This window comes from Diabrotica undecimpunctata, chromosome 1 (assembly GCF_040954645.1).
Source record: "Diabrotica undecimpunctata isolate CICGRU chromosome 1, icDiaUnde3, whole genome shotgun sequence".
Taxonomy (NCBI): Eukaryota; Metazoa; Arthropoda; class Insecta; order Coleoptera; family Chrysomelidae; genus Diabrotica; species Diabrotica undecimpunctata.
The window spans coordinates 136,342,908-136,361,948 of NC_092803.1; positions in this window are offsets into that span (position 1 = coordinate 136,342,908).

A 19,041-nucleotide genomic window follows, 5' to 3' on the forward strand; every position below is an offset into this window, starting at 1 on the left:
TAAAGATAGGGAAAAGTAGAGAACCCAGCACTGAACCTTGTGGTACTCCACATACAATGCTTTTGTAACTAGAGTCAGTATCATTTGCTCTAACTAGTTGTTTCCTGTTCCTCAAGTAAGATTGGAACCAATTTAAAGAAATACCTCGAATGATAAAAGTTAGCAACTTTCCTTATAGGGAGTTTAAGTAGTGATCCTGACTCAATATTAGTTTTGTCGGTGTCTGCGCCAGTTTTACTTTGCGCCACTCAGTCATTTTTTGAATATATATGTACTTAATATATATAAGAATATAGTTTTTCCAATCTCACGATTGCTTCATTATTTTCGTACAAACCTTTAAGAGTTTAACTAGTTGATTCGGGATGTTCATATTAATAAGGATTGGCCAAAGTAAAAACCATTGTACATTATCGAAGGCTTTCTCATATTCTACAAAGCAGAGATACATGAGACATACCTACAGCTGTCTTGATTTTTCAATGAGTTGTCGTAGATTTAAAATTTGTTCTTGTGTTCCACTTGCGTTTATGAATCCGACGTATCCGGGAGCCATTTCGCGGGTGGTAAATTGATCTAATATATTTCAATATATATATATATATAATATATATATATATATATATATATATATATATATATATATATATATATATACCTTTTTATTTATCAAGTGCCTTCTCCGCGGCGGAGGTCAGCAATCATCATAGCTATTCGGACTTTTGTCCGAATATCTATGAGGAATGATATAAGTATGACTTAAGTATGATATAGGTATTACTTTTAAACCAGTCTCTATACGCAGCCTTCCACATGTGTATAAATGTTTTAATACGCCGTTCTTATTTAAACTAGTAGGTCAATAAAATGCCGTCGACGTAAGTACACAAAGTAAACAAGATCACATTTACTGATTTTTTTGAAGCGAAGCTTCTATATACTGATATACGTTGAATTGCTTTTTCGCTATAGTAATATGCTGAGGCGAACGTCACGAAAGTAGCGTCACGACACGGAGTTACTGAAGTAGCGCCACAAAATAGCGTATTTCGTGGTGCTACTTCTACTACAGAAGCACCTTGGTAAGGCGCTGTAAACAGTTGAAAGGGTCCCTTTATGCAACTAGGGGAGTCCATTATATATGTAAACTTTTTCAATTTTATGAAAAAGACAGAAAAGATTTAATTTCACGTTCAAAGCGTCTATGTATCTGTTGATACGTATTTCGACTTAATAAGTCTCATCAGAACAGTTATTCATAGCCGTTCTTAACGTGAAAAATAATCTTCTCTGTCTTATTAGGAAGCAACAATAAAATAGCTTCGTTATGGACGCAATAGCGACATCTGATAGAAAAATCGGTAAGATAGTTTCGAAACAAATTCAGATTTCTGCTTTAATCTGGAGCCTACTAAAAATTGCAAGGCATAGCCAGACGTTGATAAAGATGTTAATAGAATGTTTTATTAAAATCTGTAACAAGGATATTACCTACCTAAATATATGTTCCTAATTTTTTTTTCTTTATTTGATGAATATATTTTTTCACCACGTGTTTATTAAAATTACACGTGTAATTAACATAATAAATAAATATTAAAATTACTTTATTCAATTTTAAATGTATTATTTAAAATTTAAAAATACAGAAAACATAGTATGAGTGAAAAGTGACAAATTGTTAAATAGTGAACCAAAACAGTAGAAATTACTTGTTTTTTAAATCAATTCTTGAACAGCGTCCTGTTTTAGGAGAAATAAACATTGATTTTTTCATAAAAATCAAATATGTTTACTGAAATCTAAAATATAATCAAATCTGAAATAGAATTAAAATAAACTATTATATCTTCCAACACATTATTATACGTACCTACATGAAAGTTGGAATATGGAAATGAAGAGATTATGATGGTTGCTTAATACAGTTTTTAAAAACATTCTGGAGTAAATGGTTGGTGTAAACTCTAATAATTTGTAATACAATGTATTTAGTAAATCAATAAATCAATGTAAATAACACATTGCCTTGGCAAGTCTTATCATATTAAAACATAGATATTTAAATTATCTGCTAATTATGACAGAAAAGTACTTGTCTAATAAGCAGTTTAACAACCAATAAATGAATGTTCAATTACGCTTACTTTGTAAGCTACATTTTTTTAATAACTGATGAAATTAGACAATTATCGTAGTAACCAATCAACCATTACCAGAACGAGTGATTATTAAAACACTTAAGTTTCCACTGCCTTCTTGAAAGGTGTGTAGGGTATGTCAGCAGTTTTAGAAAAAAAAATGAATTTGAATATATTTTAAAACCATCTTTTGAATGCTTGTATAAATCTATACCATGAACATGATACCAGGGGATGAAAGGAATATACATGAAACGGAAAAACATTAAGCAAAGAATGTAATGAGAAACTCTCCTGACAAACGAAAATCGGAGATTCCTCAGATAATTTTAAAATGATTTAACCGGATTCACCTAGTCCGAAAACATTTCCTAAGGGAGCTAGAGCTGTTTCAAAATGGCGCCTTGCAAGTAGTTTTTTTAAATAACTCCAGAATGCTTCTATTTAGAAAGATAAAAACGGGTACGATAATTTATCCTCCAGAGTTGGATTGATTTCATTAATTGCGAATTTCTAGTACCGTTCATAGGCATCCGTTTTGGGTAGGTCAACGGGTATTTTAACGCATAACTTTTTTGTCTGTAACTTGTAAGCATTTGTGATACTAGATTATTAAATTTTCAGATATTCTAGTACTAAAAGGTACTTTTACTAAAGTCTGTAGGATACACCATTTTCTAGAAAAATCGATTTGAAATTTTTTTAAGCAGGAAAATTTCCTTGTAGCAGTTCTTGTGCCTTTGTAAAATGAAAGGATATCAATTTTCGTTGTGTAAGATATTTCTTGCGGAAGATTTTAAAACTGTGAGATACATGACAGATAGTCTTCGAACGCATATTTCTAAATTTTCCTCAACTTCTGTTTCATTATTTTTTGGGAACACCAAACTTGTTTCTCTTAATCGGAACATTTTTAAGCATATTTACTTTACTGCTCGACCGGTACACGTCAATAAACTAAATGGATATCAGCGTATTCTTCATTAGTAAAAACCATTTTTGTTGAATTAAAATTATTGTTTGAATGCCACAAAGTAAAAACTAAAAGAGGAACTTCACGAAATGGCAAGAATTTGACAATGAAAAAACGTAGGTTATAGTTCTGTTGACAGTTCAAAGGCCACTAGTGCAAAAAATATTAATTTCACTTTCAAGGCGAAAAAATGAAAAATTTTCAAATAGATTTTTCTTGAAAACGGTATATTCTACCGACTTAAAATAACAGTACCTTTTAGTACTAGACTACCGGAAAATCTAATAATCTAGTGTCACGAATGCTTAAAAGTTACAGACGAAAAGTTATGGAAACGGTACTAGAAATTCGCAATTAATGAAATCGATTTAACTCTGAACCAGTTTTCATTTTTCTAAATCGAAATTTTTGCAATTCTCTTTCATAAAGAATGATAATATGCTTAAGGACAAAACTGAATATATGACAGAATTTACGAACAAGGTCTATGGAAAAGGCCATATAATTTTGATGATTTCGTCAGTCGGTTTCAATAAACCGACTGAAAACCGAGTGACAACCAAGAAAACGACCTAAGCTCAAATATCTAGACGTTCTAAAGGAAGAATTGAAATAGATTGGAATAAGGAATTAAAGAAAACAGGTTCTCGACAGGGAACAATGTTTTAAGGCCAATGCTTACAAAGAGTCATCTGATAATGATAATTAAACACAGAATCCGTCCAAAAACCGATAGTACTAACGGATGCAGTAATGGCGATTGGTGAACAACATACCAAACGAGCTAGTTGCTAAAGCACAACAAAAAAATCTTAAACGGCAAAAAAGGACAATGAATAGATGGTAAAGAAATGAGACTGTTTAGATATGTGATAGAAAAGATGCATTAAAGAATTCATTTATTAGAGGAGATCCGGAGCACTAGTTAAAAAATATGGATGCTTAAACTAAAAAGTATATAAAAACTTTTATTTAAAAAATTTTATTTATAAAAGGTATATATATTTTAAAAATGCCCTTTCGTGTTACATCACAAAATGATTTCGGATTAATAAGTCCATTATCAGTGCAGTTACCAGATATACAAAATTTCTGTTGAATTTTCTACAATATCAAAAGACCATATTTTGGTCCCATATGTTAGGACTGACAGTTCTTACTGATCGAAAGTTTTGGGTGTTAGAATGTTTGATAGGTTACATATAAAGACTGTTTCTTCTTTTTTTCTATTTCATAAGCAATTCTGCTTTTTCATTGGTGGGTTAATACCTTTAAGTAAGGTTGTCACACCATCTTTTAAACTTCTTCTGCCAATTCGTGACTTATCTCTTGCTATTTTAACGACACGGGTCTCCTCCATTTTGCTTATGTAGTTATTTCATTCTTTTTTCTATTTTGTGTCATTCATTTATAGACTGTACGTTACATTTTCTTCTAATGTCTTCACTTTTCGTTCGATCTCTTAGTGTATTTCCTGTTATTCATCTCAATACTCTCATCTCTGCCGTTTTCAGTAGCCTTTGCGTTGTGGCTGTGTCGGGTCTTGTTTCTGAAGCGTATGTCATTATTGGTATTATACTGGCTTTATAAATTCTTGACTTCTTTTTAGTGTTAATATGTCTGTTTCGCCATATAGTGTTATTAAGGCATCCTGCCAGTCTATTTGCTTTGTGTACTTGATCTCTGACTTCCTGGTCCAGGTCTCCATAGCTAGACAGTGTAATTCCCAGGTATTTTATTTCTATTACTTGTTTAATACTGATACCATAAATTTCTATTTTACATCTGGTTGGTTCTTTGCTGACTACTATTGTTTTAGTTTTCTGGAATGAGATTGTCATATTCAATTATTTTGCTCTTATGTTAAATCTGTGGACACGTCTTTGCAGACTATCTTCATCTTGGGCTATCAATATTGCATCGTCTGCGTAGCAGAGTATTTTTATTTCTTTGTTTCCCATTCTGTATCCTCTTCCTTTGTTAACGCTTTTGATGATTTCATCCATGATCAAATTGAAGAGCATAGGGCGCATTGAATCCCTTTGTCTTATTCCGCTGCCTATTTCTATAGGTTTTGTAAGTTGTCCATCTATTCTGACTTCCATTTTGTTGTTTTGGTAGACGTTTTCGATAGTTTGTATAATATTTAGGGGAACTTCTCTATAATACAGAAGATGAATTATATCTTTGAGTCTTACTCTGTCAAACGCTTTTTATTCTGTCTGTTTTTATCTCCTTTTTTGAACAGTAGAATTAGTTCACTCGTTCTCCATTCTTCCGGTATTTTATTGGGTTTTATAATTTTATTACTGAATGTTGTTAATTGTTCTATCTTGCTGCTCCACAATATTTCAGTAATTCGTTTAGTATCCCGTCTTTACCTGCTGTTTTTCTGTTATTTAGGTTTTTAAGTAGTTTCTGAACTTCCTGTACATTTATATTAAGTTCTTCATTGTGGTAATTTCTGGTATTTCCGGTTCTAGCGTCGTTTGGTCTTCCTCTGCATAAAGCTTTTTTAGGTAGTCAATCTACGTATCCTTTTCTATGTGTTTTGTTTCTATTAGTTCCTTTACCTCCTTTCTTTAATCTCTTATGAAGCGCCATATTTCCTTTTGCAGACCTTAAAAATCATGTTCAATTTCTTTCGAAAAGCTTTCCCTGTGATTATTTTTTATTTTCATTTTTAATTTTTCTTAGAAGTGGATGTGTTTTGTTTCTAATTGTCTTGTAATTATGGTATACCTCTTTTGTTTTGGTTGACATGTATTTCAGGTAAGCTTTTTTCTTTCCTTTGGATTTTTCCTTCACTTCTGTACAAAACCATGGAGTTTTTAGCCTTGGGAATGATTAATTTTAATTTATATTTCTTTCACCAGGAACTTCCTTGTCCGAGGCTAAGATATTAGACTTAATTTTTACCCAGCTTTCTTTGACTATATCACTTTCTGTGATATATGTGTTTCTGCTTTTTTCGGTTATTCACTCTGTAAGTTTTCGACTTTTATCCTTGAGTGTATTCTGGAATTTTGTTATCACATAAATGTGTTTTCATTCGGATTTTGCACAGTATTTCTGCTGATTTTAGTGCTCTTACATCCTCTCTTATGGGGGTTTTACATGTAACTGGCCATCATAGCCTGGCTCCTTTATCTGCGCTTAATTAAGAATTAAAAATGATAAAAACACAATAAATGTCCAAAATAAGAGAGAATTAAATCAATAAATCCAAAAAACATTTATCAGATATGACAGCACAAGAGATATAATGAGAAATAGAAAGTTTCGACAAAACAGAAAATGTTAAAGAAAATAATGTTGAAAAAAATTGAAGACGATATGCTGCAATAGTTAGTAATGGTATAAGTATCCTTGAAATAAAAGAACATTGGAAGGAAAGCAATATTTCTAAAACAGACTAGGAAATTATTTTATCAAAAAATCCTTTATACAAGCTATATTTATTTAAAAGAACCCTTACGGCTAAATCACAGAACATTTTTGGACTAAATAGTCAATCTTCAGTGCTGCTACCTAAAGTAAGTAAATTTTCTGTCAATATATAAAAAATTTACACCTGTTGCTGTTACTAATCCCTTAATTATCTTTGCGATGGGTGGCAATACTAAACCGACTAATTTGTACGTTTTGGAACAGTTGACTAGGACCGGACTTTATATTATTTACACAACTATAACTCATTAACTGCCAGTGCAAATAAATTATTAAAATTAAATTTTCTACACAATGCTTCGTATTAAAAAAAAATTTTGTTGTAGACTAATTAGTTTACTCATCTGAAATTAAGTTGTTTGTATTCAATTATAAATGATCACAAACAATTATGTTCGATGAGTTCATTAGGTACATGAATTTTATGAAGTTAGATTCTTATTTGTTTTATATCGGTTTCACGTTAAACAAAATGAACTTTTGATAATGAAGCTTTGTATTTTGAAATAAAAGAAAATTAAAAAATCATTGTCAAGTGCATTAGTAAAAAAAAAAGATATACCTGTAATTATCATTTTATAGCTTTACACATCATAATTCTCGTGTTAATTAGGTATTTAGGTCTAATTAGGTATCAATTATTTATCTAGAAAACATAAATATTACGAACGGGTGGGGGCAAACATATTTAAGTTTAAAATTTGCACCTTCAGACAGTTATTTTCTTGCATTTAGATTGGTGGTTAGTTTACGACTAGTCAAGTAAAATGTTAGGAATCTATGAAGCTAGTGCTAAGTGTAAAACACGTTTACATTTATCTGATGATGCCAAAGAAATTATTAGGAATGTTTATCAGACGGTAAAAAAATATATTCCAAATCCAGAAGACGGTAGATTTCTCATCAAGGCAATCTCGATTGACAAGTATGCCATATATAACAGTGTTGAAAATTATTACAAATAGAATTCAACCTCGTAAAAAGCGGAGTGACTTTTCTACATATAAAAAGCAGTAAATAAAAAAGACGCTGAGGTAATTAAAAGAGCAGTTTACAATTTCTATTAAAAGAACCTACTTCCAACGCTTAGTATGATCTATGTGTTAAAGATTATTCTATTACGTATTCGCCTTCAACATTATCAATATTTTTGAATCACATTGGGTTACTGCTCAAAAAGTTTGTACAGACTAATCTATTAAGTGTGCACCCAATTACCCAATTAATAGAGGTCAGCGAATAATTATTGTGAATATTGGATCAAAAAATGGCTGGCTTGAATATGAACTTAAAACATACAAAAAAAGAAGTACTGAAAGTTCTTCACACAAAAGTGTTTGAGAAACAGTTTGTTATAGACGAATTAGCCAAACGTGATGGTCATATTGTATTGCGATTACCTCCTTATTACTGTGTTTTCAACCCTATTGAATGAATCTGGAGCCAACTTAAGGGAAGTTTATGGCGAAACAACTTCTGTCCCAAATTTAGTAGCCAATCGGTGTCGGATGTTGTAGAAGAAATAAAAAAAATTTCCCAAACACTGTGGCAAAATTGTCTTTCACATGTTATAAAAACGGAAGATCATTACAGAACATTAACCTCACATATAAAACCAATTGTTATAACATTAGATGATACCGATTCTATAAAGTTGACGGCGATAGTGACATAGAGTTGTAATTTGTTTTTCTTTTTTTCCATCTAAACTTTAAATTTTATTTTTTCTTCTTTTACTGTTATCTTTTTTAATTCTGATTTTGCTACCATTCTTTTAATCTTTTACTGTTATTAACATTATTTTTCTTAATTTCTTTAATTTGTTCATTTCTCTTATTTTATTAGGATATAATAATATATCTATAGCTATGATATTTAATTTTATATTTATTATTCCAACCCTATTAATATTAAACTTTTTTGTAAATTTTAGCGAATCCGCTCCTGGAGAGTTTGTTGTTTGTTATTATAATACTATGGTCGATAAAATCGGCGGGATCATCTTATCAGCGTCAGGCAAAATTTCTTATATCTTGACGGAAACTATATACCCACTTTAAAAAACTTTAACATTTAAATGTTGACCAAGGTTACAGAAAATGTGATTTAATACTTACTACGTATAGAGTAACTCCGAGTTAGATGGACCACTTTTTTTTGCATTTTGACTTTATTCAGTTTTTATTGTCCTAATTCTTATGAACTAAAAACTCTGACGTTCTGTTATAATTAAATTTTAATATTCATTGAACTATTGCATTTTATATTATACTACTTCTCCAATTTGAATTTTTTTAATGACAAGTGGTCTATCAATCCCATACTAGATGGGTTAGATGGACCACAATATAGGGTATAATTGGATCAGTAATTTCAAGCACATTGTAATAAAAATAGCCAAAATTTTTCGATAACATAATGTACTTATTTCAAGTATTTTTAAAAAATGTAATATTATAATACATAACAGTTGAAATTATAAGTCTTTTTCGTAGAATAGGATTTTTCTTAGAAATCAACCAATTTTACATGTAGTAAACATATTTTAGGTTTTTTTTCTTTTTAATGTTTATTTTCAGCAGATTTTTATCCTTTACCACAACCATCGCATATTTCGCCAAATTTAGTAGGTACAGTTTTTATGCATCCAACGTGAACATTTGATTCAATTTTCTGTTTTATTCATTTGGTCGTAGTCTTCATAACAACCTATATATTATTCATTTTCAGTCAAACAAAGTAAATCATCTTCATTATCACTGTCCTTACAAAATGGAGATGCACTTAAGGGTTTTTCTAGTAGGTCTTTTGAGTAGGCTGACCTTTTCTTTATTTTAAACCTTTCTTGTTCATTTTCTGTCTCTATTTTTTTTTCTTTCCATATGTCTTGTTGTCTCTTGTTGTCTATGTTTTTGTTCTTTTCTTCTCTTTCTTCTTTTCTTGTTTTATCTTAATGCTCGACTCTTTTCATCTTTTCTTTTTAAGGGCAATTATGTCTTCTGGAGAATTTAAAACTGTTACTGTCGTTTGAGATTTTTTGAGATACAAGGCACTCGATGTATTTTGACCATTAACTTCGAGAGAGTTACATTTTCAGAGAGGCCTATAGGCTCATTATCGTATTGTTTAGTTAGACGATCCAGGTACAGTAATATCTTCATAGCTTCTACCAGGACCACCAACAACGATATTAGTAATATATTTTTGGGAAAGAAGAGAGTGTCTTGAGGTCTGAAGTCTGTGTATTCTGACAGAAAAGATATTCTGGTATTTCTTCAGGTTCAAAAGAAATCATTCCACAGGTTCTAAAACCACTAACTCCATTTTGTACATAGGTATACTGTTTTTGCCCAAGATAAAATAAGAAATTTACCAAACTGCTACCTGGTGATCTTTCTTGAGGGATTATTGGTGATGTAGTAATAGCAAGCAGAATAGTTGTTCATTTTGAGAGATTTAAAGAAAGCAAGCTGTAATGGTTGAAGCTAATGCTGGTGTGGGGAGGAAGGAATACGCATCAAAATTATTTCATTATTTTCTGCAAACTCCAGCATTTAAATGCAACTATTATGCGATATGTGTCCATAAAGAAGAAGGAGTACTTTTGCTTCTGGTTTTCTTGGAGTAAAATGGATATTTATTCCAATCAAAAAGAAATCAATATTTATATATCCAGGTTTTGGATATGTAAATATTTTTACTTCAGCACCAGAACGCAAACTATCACAAAACTACTGCTTTAGATTCTTCCCTTTTATTATGCAAGAAGTTGGTAAGAATATACACTCTCCATTTACACATATTAATATTGATAATATTGTTAATATGTTTTAATTGCAGCCTTTCTGCTAAATAATAAGCTATGGTGCGTAATGAATTTCTGGTTGGAATAATTTCCGTCGTTTGTAAGTCTATTTAATATGCCCAATGTTTTTTTTATTTTCAACTCTTAACAATGAGCTGTTTCTCACTGGACTTTAATAAAACTCTGTGACTTGAGACGCCTTTTTAAAATGGTTTTTGGTATGTTAAACGGATTTTCTACGGCATTAACTCGACTCACTCTCAACATTTTTGACTGCATTTTTCAAATTGTCTTCAGACCATTCTCCTCTCCCGGACGGACCTTTTCTTTTATAAAAAGTAGTCATTTTTCCATAACAAAAAAAGAAACAACTTACCAGGATACGACTTTGAAATTGAAATAGGTTTTTTATAAGTAATATTTAATTTAAAAATATAGTTAAGCCCTTGCAAGTGATATGGTCCAACTAGCCCAGGTTTTTTAAGTGGTCCAACTATCCCAAATGTCACTACTTATCGTCTATCCTAATTTTCAGGGATATATGGACTAGCTCCCGGTATAAAGAACGGATAGGTTAAGATTATAGCTATTGGTACAATGAAGTTACAGCATTGATCTCACATCGAAATCATTTAAACTAACTTAGCAGCTTAACAAAGAAGTACAATATAAAAAAAATTTCAACTCACCAAAACAAACAAAAGTTTTCTTCTAAAAACACGTGAAAATCATGAGAAAGACTAAGTAGCGTTTCATCTAATCGAGACCAATAACTCAACATACCGACTACAGCGCTGCTGTGGCAGACCCATCAAATATTCGACCGGTCCATCTATCCCCGACTTACCCTACATGTTTATAGTTACAAAATATATAGTATAAAATCTTGTAAATGTTATATAATTGGTAATAGATTACATTTTTGATGATAAGTACGTAGGATGGTAAAATTTTAGTAGATTCACGTCATGGCAACGGTAGCTCTTCACAAGGTTTGCTAGTCCTGAGGCGTAGTCTCTAAATGGACTTTAGGTAGGAACTAATCAATCTGAAAATGTAATCAGATATGTGTGTCTTAAAGTGACTCTAGCCAACAGTAAGCATTATTGAATATTTAAAAAAATTATATGTTACTCTAGCAAATATCAACAGGTTGAGGAAAAATGTGTTCTAACCGGTAGGTAAATATTACAAATTGTACTGATTAGATGCAATTAAAAATTCTTAGAATCGGAGGTAGGCAAACATCAATACATACATCTTCCAAATTGAGGATACACATAAATAATAATAAGGTCATAATAATAAAAATTGCAAATGTTAAAATCAACATTTGAAAAGAAATAGAAAACTGTATGTGGGAGAACATCCCAAGAAATATTACAATGAGATTAGGAAATAAACAGATCTATAACGAGAACAAAAGATGATACAGATATTTCGCACTCGTCAAATTTTTTAAGAGAACATGAAAGACATCAACATGCTTTGTTATATTAGTTAGAATTTAATTTCTTTTACAGTATTTTTGGTTGTATTAACTGTATAACTCCTCTCTATAATGGCGTTTATAATATAGGCCAAACTTAAATACATGTATTTTTAAAATATATTTTCTTAGTTTATTTATAACTGGTCTAACGTCAAATAGACAAATAACATCCTGTAGAAATTCATAAGCTGTACCGTCGCTGACTCGTGAGTAGCCATACGCACAAAAATCGTCAACAGGCAAGTTGCACGGCAGTAGCGGTCTTTCCCCTACAAGAGACTAAAATACTCGCCATTCTCATTGGTGTTCACCGCACATGACTACTTAGTCCCGCCTCAAGATCTCTGTGGAATTTATGGATGGGCGGAGTTCACGATCGACCACGCCTCATGTTGGTGTCCCCGCTCGTTACTTCCAAATTGAGATATAAATGGTACATTTGAGATATAAATGGTACTTCCATGGTTTTTATGTCTTTGTGTGTGCAGAGGTATAATGTTGCTGAAGCTTAGAGTGAGATAAATTTATCGTAGATGTTTTGTCATCGATTGGAGAATAGAAGCTAGTAGCGAGATAGAAGGGGGCGTAGGAATGTGGGAATTTAAGAAAGTAGTGTGAGAATAGGATTACAATAGAAATTTCGTAGGTACTAAAAAGAAAGGTAAACGCTCTCTTTATGTTACAGATGTGAGGTATCTGGTCATATGTTTTTCATTTTAACGGTAATCTAAAGAGTTGGTTGGACGGTATCTTGGGATATATCATTGTCTAGGTGGTTATCCATGATTAAAACAGTTAAAAATGTACCTAACTATTTGATTCATTAAATACTTTTAACATTACTAACATTTTAATTTCAATTTGAAAGATACATACGATGAAAAAAATTTATTAATTGGACACTAAAATTTTAGTAGGTAGGTTATGCTATGTGATTAACCAATATACATATTAAAGCTATGATGTAATGAGTTGATTAATAGGTACCTAATACGATTACTCTGGAACGACAATTTATAAGTAATTAAAACTTCTTAAGCATTTTCTTGTAAGATTCATGTAAATATCCATGGTGCTTACTATTGGTTTATTATCTAAATCTAACCCAACGATAGCGATCAGCTTGCCTTATTATACGAGGCGTGTTTTTTTAAGTAAGTACCGTTTTGGAATTAAAAAAAGACGTGCAAAGATATGGCAATAATTTTATTTTTACATGAAAGCCTGTACCTTAATTTACTTTTCTACATAATTTCCGTGAATATTGAGGCACTTGTCATAACGTGGCACCAGTTTTTGAATACCCTCCTGATAAAATTCTGCCGCCTGACTTGTTAACCACTGCATCATAAATGTTTTGACTTCGTTATCGTCTTGAAGACGCTGACCGCCCAGGTGTTTCTTCAAGTGCTGGAACAAATGGTAGTCGCTGGGCGCCAGATCAGGGCTGTATGGAGGATGATCTAGAGTTTCCCATTTAAATGATTTGATGAGATCTTTGGTCTGATTAGCCACATGTGGACGGGCATTGTCATGTATCAAAACGATACCCTTACTCAACTTGCCACGTCTTTTGTTCTGGATTGCACGACGCAGATTTTTCAATGTCTCACAATAAGACGCTGCACTGATTGTCTCATTACAAGGCAGAAACTCCACTAGCAATACTCCTTTTCTGTCCCAAAAAACTGTGCACATGATTTTCTGGGCAGAAATTGTTTGCTTAAACTTCACTCTTTTGGGTGATGATGAATGTCGCCATTCCATGGATTGTTGTTTCGATTCTGGTGTGACGTAGGCCACCCACGTTTCGTCACCAGTAACAATTTGGTCTAAACAATCTTCACCTTCACTGTGGTACCGCTCAAGGAAAGTCAATGCACTGCCTAAACGTTGGGTTTTGTGCAAATCCGTCAACATTTTTGGAACCCAACATGAACACAATTTCCGGTAATTCAAGTTCTCGGTAACAATGCGATACAAAACACTACGAGAATACTGAGGAAAGCAGTCGCACAATGATGAAATTGTAAAGCGTCTGTTTTCTCTCACCTTTTCGTCCACTTTCTGCACCAAATTTTCATTAACGACCGAAGGACGCCCACTCCGTTCTTCATCATGTACATTTGTGCGGCCATCTTTAAATGCTCTCACCCATTTCCTTACCATTCCATCACTCATAATGTTTTGTCCGTAAACTTCAACGATCTCACGATGAATATCGATCGGTTTTACGCCTTTAGCACTAAGAATTCGTATAGGTAACAGCCCGTACTTCACAATCAGCGTGACTCACGATTGTTGGAGGCATCTTAAACACTGGAGTAAACAAGTATACAATGAAGAATCAGACTGTAATGGCGTCAGTGCGTAGACAAGAGATGTAGGTAACCAGCGCTCATGCGCGGAACGCCGACCGTAGCGCTGCGGCGGCGGAATCGCAAAACGGTACTTACTTAAAAAACATGCCTTTAAAAGTATCTTTTGTTAGGTATATTTTTTATATTTATACGAATGAGTTTTGGTTCCCATCTTTTATAATAATAAACAACTATTTGGAGGTTGTTTTTGATTCTACAAACTGCTGTGTTTTTATTCTAACGAACCAATCACATGAAAGATTCACACCAAGTTCGACACAAATGCTATTTTTCTTCTGGACTTTGGGTTTAAGTTTTTATAAATAGGTATTATTGTTTTTATAAAATTAGTGAATAATAATATCTATGGGAAAGTTGGTAAATTGTGCGCACGTAAGAAAAAATCTTGATATATATTTTTTTAAATATAGCATCTAGAATTCTGAAATTGGGCATAGATACTTATTATCCATTCGTTATGGTATGGCCCAAATCGATCAAATATTACCAAAAGAATATATTCTAAACGTATGAACAAAATTAGATAAAAATTATTTTGTACTTGATTATTCCTATGCGGCTAATTGCGCGTACTAATTAGGATAATGGCATAAAACTAGAAATCTGCAAAAATTCTAATAAAATGTAGGGGTATAATAAAAATACCTAAGTATGGCAAAATACGTATAATATTTAATGGAAATTTAAAAAATATAAATATAATGCAATTATCTTCAAATACAGGCGTAATCTTTGGTAGAGCCAGCGCAGTTACAAAGCTTATGAGCCCATTTGCTGTACACTGAAACCAATATTCATACTTTTTAAAAAGTCTACGCAAGTTAAACATGTGTTTTCTAAGTTAGCCACTGTCTCATGCAATTCATCATTATCACTTAACTGGCTATTAAAAATTTGTTCTTCAGACTCATTTTCTTTGACAACGTTTATTTTACCTGACTTGATAATAATTTTATTTAATACCAAATAAGTATTGTTCCGTCTCATTATAGTTTAGTTCATATCATTTTTCGATTTTATTTTATTTAGATTCGTAGTTGTAATTTTTAAAGTTTTGGGTAAATTTTAGTTTTCAGAAATATATTAAAAGATTAAAATATTTATTAGTTTTACATATTTCTGGAGAAAACTTATCTATTATAATCCCTCCCCTCAGAAAGTATGTACCCGGCAAATCCGTCAGCTATTGTTGTCGCATCCGCTGCGTCGGCATATTGTTCTGATAAGGACAATATTAATGATTTTGTAATTTACGTTTTTACCCCAAGGTAAAATTATATATTTCTTAGTAACGCCCCCCCCTCTACTAGGGATTTCTGTTAGGCATTTGTAATGTATTTTTAGTAGTATCGAACGAAACTCATGTCTGTAAACATGTATAGTAAGCAATAAATAGTTCTATGAAAATTGTCGTCGTATATTATTTTAATTTAATAAAATAATATTTTACAGCAAATATATCTCACGGTAAACTAATCGTGGGCCCAGATGAGTATTCTAATTTAGATTTAGATTATTTTGCCAATTTTTGTTTTCTTGCAAACTTAACTGTTTCACTTTGTTCTGTAATTCACAAGTTAACAGGATTTTTGTAATAGGGGTTTGCGTTAAAGATTCGAATTAATTTTTAGCTTTATTAAACCAATAATGCCTTAATAATCTGGTTTAATTTTGTCAAGCAAAACTTCCGTCGCTAAGTACCGATATTACTACTCTTTCTCTGTCAGTTTAATTGTGTCATTAGTTGTTTAGAATGTTGTTAGCTAGTGTAAAGAATTCTTTCATCGTCAAGTTCATTATTTGTCGGCCCATAAACCAGTTTTTTGTCCTGGCAAACATCCCAGTTGAGGTCCAGTTATAAGACTGGACACAAAGATTTGTTTTGAAAAATTCTAAGGGAGGATTAACTTGTTTAGTTAAATATACTTAAAAAATGCCCTATGACATAAAAAAACACCAATTTATCTAGCTTGTAAATCTCATATTTTTTATTTGAGACTGTTTTGGGCTTATTTTACAAATTATTTATAAATAATAAATAACAATTCATTTTTTGTTTAAAAAGATTAAAATAAAGAAAAAGTACTTGTCGGATTTCCTTCCCTGTCTCTCCATAGATAATTATGTTTGTGTATTTAAAGAGTGATAAAAATAATTGTGAAAATTACCGAGGAATAGCTGTAACCGGATCTATGAGTCGAATATATGGAAAGGTGTTAAAGAACCGAATCGAGAGAGAATACTTAGATTATGAAGCAGAAGAACAAGCAGGATTTCGTACGGGTCTATCCACTATTGACCACATTTTCTCCTTAACCCAGATAATAGAAAAAAAAAGGCAAGGAATCAAGAGATTCATATGTTGTTCGTCGACCTACGGAAAGCCTACGACAGCGTTCCACTGAAGAAGCTGTGGCAATGAATGGAAAGCACGAATATTAATATAGAATTAATAAAAGCCGTCAAAGTGCTATACAACCAACCAATAACAAAGATAAAAGCAGGAACACAAATAACAACAGGATTTATAACATCAAAAGGATTAAAGCAAGGATGTTGCTTGTCTCCCACTTTATTTAAAATATACCTCGAAAGTGCTTTAAAAAGATGGAAACAAAAATGCAGGACAATGGGGATACCGCTCACCAATACTATGGTATATACGCTTAACTTTGCAGACGATCAAGAGTATGATATATGGGGTCTAGAAGTAAATAAAAAGAAAACCGAATACCTGTGCATTAGAGCAGAACAAAAAGATCTCGAAAAAGATTAGACGATAACACTACGATAAAGCACTGCTGTGACTACAAATACCTAGGTATCACGATTTCACAAGATGGAACATTAGACAAAGCCATAAGAGAGAGAAATACGTCAGGGAGAAAAGCCATCTCAATGTTAAACACCATTTTATGGGACCAATCCATCAGCAAAGAAAATAAAAAGAGGATATATGAGACTATAGTAAAAAGTATCACTTTATACAGCTGTGAGGTATGGCCACTGAAAGAAAGAACACTGTCAACTCTGAAAGCGACGGAAATGGATTTTTGGAGAAGAGCCGCAGGAAGATCTAGAAGAGAAAGGATTATCAACGAACGCATTAGAGAAATAATGGGAATCAAACGAACAGTCACAGATGACCTAACAACAAAACAACTTATCTGGTTCGGACACATACAAAGAATGGACGAACAACGAATGCCAAAAGAAATACTAAAGTAGCAACCAGAAGGAAAGAGAAAACGAGGTAGACCGAGGAAAAGTTGGAGCGAAGGAATAAATAAAGAACTGAGAGAAAGGGCCATAGAAGAAGATCTATGGAACAACCGGTCTAAGTGGCGATTGGAAGTCGGAAAACGGCGGAGAACGTTATAAACCGACAAGTAGTAGTAGTAGTATTTAAAGGGAACCCATTAAGATTATCATTAGAATTAGAAGTTAGTTTCAAATTAAAATGAATAATCCATTCTTGTTTAATACCGATTATAATAAAAAGTGCTTGTCTGATCCTGTCTCCCCATAGATAATTATCTGTGTGTTACAATGAAAACCAGTAACATTATCATTAGTATCTATAATTTATTTGTAAATTAACATGGATTAAATACTAAATTTATGATAAGGGTATCAAGTTAAAACCGATACAGGTAATAAGCGTTTTTTTAAGGCACACAAAATAAACGAGGAGGTATTGCTCAGAGTCGGAAGAGACGGAGCATAGGCTCCTTAGGCATTTCCAGTAGTACTCAACCTAAAATATAATTGAAAGTAAAGAAAAGAAAAGAATACGGGATGATAGATACTAGAGCTAAACCAGAAATATTGAAACAAATGATAATTAAATTTCCAAAAGGGTGCCACCGTATTATTTCTTTATAGTTTCTAAGTATAGGAGAAAGAAGACGAAATATAAAATACTTACAATACATTTATCATTATTTAATAAAATTCATGTATGGTAATTTTGAGACATTCTGTATAATAAACTTTAACAATAAATTAATGATTATATTTCCAGCCAAATATCAAATAAACAAACTAATTTTTCGTTTATAAATTTATTAAAGTATTCACCTCCGACCTACATTTACGAAGATGTTACGGATAAATTGAATTTTTATATCATTCTCTGCTTGCCAAAAATTAAAACAAAATTTTACACGGTCTTTTAAAATAATTTAAGAAATGAATAACATTTTCTAATTGTTTAACATGTAACTGTTATATTCGAAAATTAACAATTTAGATTGTTATTTAAATTTCGTAAATTTTTTTTATTGTTTTGAAATAGTATAAACTTTAAAATTCTTTTCTTATTGTTGCTGGAATAGTATTAAACAAATTATATAGGAAACGATGTTACTTATCGATATATTAAAGTTCTTCAGGAAAAAATAATCCGTTGGTACATCGACCCAAAAAATGGCTTAAATACTTTTTCCGTCGACCATCCATTTATGATTAATTTTAAGACCCTCAAAATCATTGATTAATCACCCCTATTAATGAATGATTTTCTATTAATGAACGATTTTATTATATGCAACACAACATACATTGCTTGTATAAATTAATTTAACCACATTTAACGCTCTGTTTATTTATCGTTAAGTAAATAAAAATTTAAACTAAGATATTTTTATTTCTGAAAAGTTCGGTCGACGGAAAAGTTTTGTAGCGAAAATTAACTTTTTCGAACATTATCTTAATAATATTAAGATAATGTTAAAATATCTCAATTGTTAATCGCCCTTATTAATACACTTGTTGATTAAAGAACTATTAATGTATCT